Source organism: Sander vitreus, chromosome 7, assembly GCF_031162955.1.
Source record: "Sander vitreus isolate 19-12246 chromosome 7, sanVit1, whole genome shotgun sequence".
Classification (NCBI taxonomy): Eukaryota; Metazoa; Chordata; class Actinopteri; order Perciformes; family Percidae; genus Sander; species Sander vitreus.
The window spans coordinates 32,571,370-32,578,590 of record NC_135861.1 but is presented as its reverse complement, the minus strand read 5'-3'; positions in this window follow the sequence as shown (position 1 = coordinate 32,578,590).

Sequence of the window (7,221 nt, the reverse complement as noted above, 5' to 3'; positions counted from 1 at the left end):
GAGGCTTTATCTGAAACCTACATTCTTCTAATTTCTGAAAATGTGCTTGATTAGCATGTGATGAAAACACATCATACACTACAGCAGTTCAAAATAGTTATTTTGGCAAAATAACAAACATACTTTGTGCCACACTATGCAGAACACAACACATACCTTCTAAACCTTACAAGACCTCTATAAAGTTTCAGAACTCTAGTTCTAACCTAATGGGAGCTAGGGAGCTTTCAGTATTTGGTATTGCAGGTGTCACTGGTGTGCCAAAATCTCTCCAAAATCTCTCCAAAACCTCTCCAAGTGACACCATTTTGCTAAATGCTTTAAGTCACTTTAATGCTATTAGAAAAAAACATACTAAAGACTTAAAATGATTTCTAAAACCTTTTAATATTCATTCAAACACTGTTGAACATATTTTTCTCTCAAATCACATGTATGTGCTTGCTGGCTCTGGGAGGCGGGACTTAACTCTGTTGCGCATTCATTTGGACTGGCTCCCATTGGATGTTCCTATCATGCTATGTACCGTTGGAAACGGAATGTGATTGGCTACAACTGCCATGATTGACGTGTTGATAGCCAATGAGAGCTTTTTCAAAGATGGCTGCTCAGAGAGATGACGCATCGTATATACGCTCCACAGTGGGAGCGCTTGCTGGACGTCGGGGGCTGTCCCGGGGTGAACACTAAACAGAAAAAGCTGGGGATAGTTTCATTGTGTAGGCAGCAACCTGAAGAAAACAAACATACCCAGGAACACAGTGCAGGGTGTCAGTACCCGATCCGTACCGCCTGTAAAAGCCGTTCTGCGCACGCACATAATTCACGTGTTTTACGACACTGCCTGATCAGTTCTACGCTTGCGCGAACACCGGCAAACTTCACAGCTCTATGCACGCATTGGCGTAAGAATGTTTGGACATTTCTGGTTACCAGAAGAAAACATTAGACAGTGACAGTAGACCGTTATGATGGCAGAGATGAAGTTTACAAGGTGTTTGCTGGAGTTGCCTAAAGTATGTTAATGATATACGGAGGGTCGTCCGGCCATCCAGTACAACACCATGTAGCAAATTAAATAAAGGCTTCAAATTTTACGGTTCATCATTTCTTTGCAACTTTGAAGGTAATTTACTAACGCTAGCTAGCCTGAGCTAGAAGCCTTGCTTTGGTGTTTTAAGTCATGACTCCGTCCTGCTTCAGGTTAATCATGCTTTAAATAAAGTTTAAGCATGTGTATACCTCTCACTTCATGTGTTTGTACTTCTATGAAAGTATCAGGTAAAAACAGGGCTACAAATGAGATCTCTGTGAGAGACCAGCTAACTCCTGGCAAACTATTATTTAGCTCAATGCTGGACATTTCACCCCAAATTCATGTCACTTTGCTGTATTTGTATTTGTTTAGTATTTGGTTTAGAAGCCTTTATTGGTGATTTTTTACGGTACAAAGTCCTGCTACATACGTACATATATAGCTAGCTATATATGCTACGCTATGTCGCATTAGTGTTGCAGCTACAATAGTTAGCTATGAGTATGCTAACGTTAGATTGTAGTGAACGAAGCAGCACTTTCTAACGTCAAAAAACGCAGACAAAGGCTTCTGAACCAAACACTACACAATTCGACATGTTTCAGTAGGAATGTGACCCAGAATTGGGGAGAATTTAACAACATGACATGTTTACTGCCGTGACATTAAAAGATGACATGTTTACTGCCGTTAGTGTAACATAGTTGAATGGGTTCAGGTTAAATTCTACTAAATTGGCATAACTACTGTTGAAAGCCGTACCTGCTTTGAGTAATTGTAGCGCAGCATTATGGGAAATTCCTCACAGCAACAGAGGATTTCCAATGAGGTAACATGTCTGTGAATGCTTGTGGACAATATAGCGTTAACTACTTGAAAAGCAGTAGTTTGCTTTTCAAGTTGACCCAGTTTGTTTGGTTAGATATAATAATTGTCTGAAGTTAATTTGGCAATGGTTGTATTTAGTTACCAGCCGTTTTATTCATGTTTTACCACTCAAAAAATATTTTCTGCATGCTAACTAGCACCTACATGTGCCGTCTTTCCAGACAGAGCATGCTAGCTGTTGTCCTCTGAGAGGAGCATTCACACACTGTTGTCTTCCATTGTAAATGCAGAGTCTCAATAAACTGGCTGTTACCAACCCGACTGGCTCCGAGTGATTCAAGAGACAGGTCACATTAGCATGTAGCTACTATAGTGGTATACAGCAGTGGTGGCTGGAAGAGCTGTCATCCCGTCTTCAAAAGGACACTTACGTACGTTTACACTTCATCGCATTAATAATAGACAGTCTATGGTTATTAGTCAAGACGAAGTATTACAAGTAAAAACATTAACATAAACAACACAACAATGACGTCGCTACATGGTTTTGGATCAGTGACAAGTCTCGATTGTTTGTAGCTATGACTATTGTATAATAAAGATTTAATAAAAAAGTTGTGATGTTTGGTCGTAAAGTGTTTCAACGCATGCGCGGTACAAATCGCACAGGGACATTGTTAGTTTTCTACTACGTAATTATGCGCATGCGTAGAATGGATCTTACAGGCGGTACAGATCGGGTACTGACACTGGGCAAGGAGAAATAGAGGGTTTTCACCGACGTCACGTTCTGGGTGGTAACCTGGATGCACGGCCATATTGGAGGCACTCGGTGTAAACAACTGAATGGAGTAATGGAGTATTGTGCACTTTGGATACTTTAATACTTTATGTCTAAACAACAGAAAAGCTCATCAAAACGCGTTCAAGATGCAAAGGCATGGAAGGACTTGGACCACAAAAAAGGCACGATATTTTGAGAAATTACAGTTTTCTGGTGGTGCAGATCCCTACAAGTTGGCTTCCTCTTCTTGGATCCATGGCGACCCGGTGATTCTTCCTTCAGTTGCATATCCCGATATAGTCAACTACCTGGTTTTCTCGCCGAGCCCATACACAGCGGAAGACCTTAAATCCTACAAAAGTTTGGAGGCTTATAACCAGAAGGTGTGTGGATGGGTGAGCGAGACGCAGTACCAAGTCATTAATGACCGTTGTGTTGTGAAGGCCAAAGTAAGTAATGCAATAACGTCTTTAATCAACCTAACCTTAACTGTATGATATCATTGTGATACTCAAGGTGTAGCCAAGTGACTCTCAATAGTTTTTTTTTTTCAATTCAAAGACCGAACAAGACAGAATTTTCCCTCGTAGATCCTGGTTGAGCTTCGCCAACCACAAGCACCTCCTTTCCTCTAATAACTTCTGACATTCCTCTCCCTGGTTTTTAATAACTTTTGGAAGTCGATAATATTCCAAATGTTTTTCTCGGTCTGACCTATTGGTACAACCTAAAACACGGCAATAATTAACCATTTTCCTTAACGCCGTTCGGGATCTACTTCAGTGCCTGTGCTTTGTTGTGATGCGGAGTACCTCCAACATGGCGACTTGGGGTCTGATGACGCGCCGTGAAAACCCTCTATATATTCAGACGGAATGAGATCGGCAGATGAAACTAGCAGACAGTTAGCATGGACTCTACAGGACAATATTTATAACCTGGATGAATTCTTTACATCTGTGGACACTTCCGGACTATAGGAATATAAATAAACCAGGAAAGGCCGGGGATTGAGCGTTTAGGACAGCCTACAGGTAGGGAAGCGGTATCATTTTCTCCTTTTCTTTTTTCAATATCATGAGCACTAAGATGATGTATAATGCTTTGGTGCTTATGATTCCAGTAAAATGAAGGATTGAATCCCAGAGAATGTTACCAATCAAAGTGTAGTGTCTGTTCCGTCTCCTAATGCTAGCCACTGGTCCAGCAGTAGAAGGCTTTTAACGGCCCTTTGTTCCTTTCGTGGTGATCCAGACGCCATGCGGCCGCTGTTTAAAGTTTTTCCAACTGCTTACACACGTCTCCTTTTTTCGAGCAACTAGGGTTTAAGTGTCTTGCTCAGGGACATGTGGGTTGATGTATCGCATTGGGAATTGAACCAGGATCTCCCACACCACAGGCATGTGTCATATCCACTGTGCCATCATCAGTTTCCTGCAACTTTTCAGCAATGTTGTTGTACAGCATGTGTGCACAGATGTCAATTATTTCATTTTGAAAATCTGGGCTTGTGGCATTAAAATAATTGGATTGCATGTTTTCAAAATCAGCATCATATTTCGATATACTGCAAATCTTTAGGAAATTGCCACGCAATTCTGACTCTTCTCCCTCCTTGTGCCCACGAAAGGGCAATCCAAGTTTAGACAGTAACCTCACAACATCAGTACTTTGCATAGATAACCTCTGTTCTTTTTGACTATGGCTTTATGGCTTTCAGACAGTTTAGCTGCAATAGATCCATTTGAGGATGAGCTGGCTTGGAAGTTATTCCACTTAATCATACATTTCAGATGCAATTACCCGTTTCAGCCACCAGGGGGGCCTCTGTATATGTGCGCCTGCTCTACCCACTGAGACAACCCGGCCACGCGTCTGCCCTATTTCTGATACTGTGGCGGCAGAAATTTTACCATGGCGGGCTGCTGCGGTAAAATCATCATAGAGGAAACACTGCTCTGAAGTCCTATGGATTGGTCACCTCATCAGCCCTTGCATTTTCTACATTCAAACAGAACATTTTAATATAGTAAAACATGGTAAACTATAATTCACTCCCACCTCCCATTAGTTCTTCTAACCCTTATATCATTATCTCTGCATGTTTACCCCTTGGGTTTACCAAAGGCACCCTCAGCAGACGTCAAGCTGGTGACCGTAGCAGGAAAGAAGGGCAAGAAGGCCGAGGAGGAGGAGCAGCCTGCAGCACTTCCTGCAGCTGCAGCAGCAGCGGCGGCACCACCAGCACCAGCAGCCGCCACCGCAGCAGTAGCAGTGGAGGATGAGGAGGAGGAGGAAGAGGAGGAGTATGTGGTGGAGAAGGTTTTGGACCGCAGAGTGGTGAAGGGAAGAGTAGAATTTCTGCTGAAATGGAAGGGGTTCTCAGAGTAAGTATGAGTCTATAATATTAATACTTGGGGTTCTTGGTCCTGATATATATATATATATATATAGTATCTTGTTCATTTACAAATTGCAAATAATCTACAGCATATATTTCGGCATTGTATCATGCCCTCAAAGTTGAAGGTTTGGTATTTTGACACTAAGTTGCAGACCTATAATAACCTATAATAACCTTACAACATAGCAATAGAAGAAAGGAATAATACAAATGACTAATTAGAGTGAGAATTTATTGCCTAAAAACAAAGCCTGACGAGATTTTCTTCTGTCACACTCACCTTTCCAGTGAGGATAACACATGGGAGCTGCAAGACATCCTGGACGGTCCCGACCTTATCGCAGAGTACATGCAGAAACACAAGGAAAAAGGGGGAGAAAAAGGAGGGCAAGAGCAAAATTGGATTGCATGTTTTCAAAATCAGCATCATATTTCGATATACTGCAAATCTTGAGGAAATTGTTCTGACTCTTCTCCCTCCTTGTGCCCACGAAAGGGCAATCCAAGTTTAGACAGTAACCTCACAACATCAGTACTTTGCATAGATAACCTCTGTTCTTTTTGACTATGGCTTTCAGACAGTTTAGCTGCAATAGATCTATTTGAGGATGAGCTGGCTTGGAAGTTATTCCACTTAATCATACATTTCAGATGCAATTACCCGTTTCAGCCACCAGGGGGGCCTCCAGGGCAAGAGCAAAGTTGTCAGTGAGGCCTCGGGAGACTCAGAGGAGTGAGGGAGCAAGAGGAAGAAGGAGGAGGTGAGCGAAGGAAAGAGGTTACTCCAGACTGAAGAGTCCCAGAAATCTAATCTCAATATTAATGAATGCACACAGAGGATTTCACAAATGTCTTTTAGGATTTATATATAAATGACTCTCGACATTGCAATATGCACATGCATATACATACATGAAAAATAGTAGGGGTGGAATGGATCACCAAACTCACGGTTTGGTTTGGATCATGGTTTTGGGTCACAGATCGGATACATTTTTCGGATCAGCACAAAAAAGGGAGGAATTTAAATGATTTATTAAAAATGTAATAATAACAACAATACTAACTTATTTCACCAGTAAATTGCTGTTAAAAACAGATGAGAAAAGGATATTTTACAATAACTTTGAATGCACCATGAGGTTTACCCGTTTCAAGTTAACGCAACATTTACCATATATTGTACAGCCCTAGCTACAACTGTTTATATCATCAATCACACAGCTTACTTGTTTTGCCATTGACAGGCTCAGTTTAATATTCTGTGTCTGACAACCAGGCCTTGACATTAGCACCCGCCAATCCGCCAAATGTAGGTAGATTTCGGCAGTGGCAGGTAACACAGTCACTCTAACTAGCCACTTTGGCCGGTGGCATGCATTTATATTGTAACACTGGTGGCTGGAGGGCTGTGCCACGGTGTTGCCGCCTGACACAGGAAAACAGCTGTGACCCAGTGTGCAGCGGCAGCCCACGGCCGGAGCACAGTGACCCATACAGCACACCGGACCAGCAAGCTGTGGTGATTCCTTAAAATATACCCCAGAGCTCTGTTCAGGCACGCGGCATGGCACGCTGAGGCAACAGTTGCGTCTGTACAGGTCACAGACTGTATAAGGTATATGTTTTTTAGAAAAAGTACAGAGAGAGCACACAGAAGGACAGTTTAGCAGGACATTTGGTCTGTGCACTCTGCTTCCCGTCACCAAGGGAAGCCAGCAGCCTGGTGGGTTAAGAACTAAAACAACAGCGTTTAACAAAAAGGTCTATCTCCATATGGATCTTTTCCATAATGTTGTAAGACACTTACAATAATCTGAGCCTGTCAAAAACAGCACTTTTAGTGGACGGAAACTGACGATGCCCTATAGTTTTCAGAATCAGAATCAGAAAAGCTTTATTGCCAAGTACGTTTTTTACACATACAAGGAATTTGTTTTGGTGTATATATATATATATATATATATATATATATATATATATATATATATATATACACACACACACACACACACACAGAATGTATTAAAAATAAGAGAGTAAGAATTAAGATAAAAAGAGCAGATTAAGTACAGTGGCATGTAGAGCCAGAGGTGGGGTGTGGAGAGAGTCAGGGTGGTTTCCGGGCCTTGTTAATAAGGCTAGTGGCAGAGGGGAAAAAACTGTCCT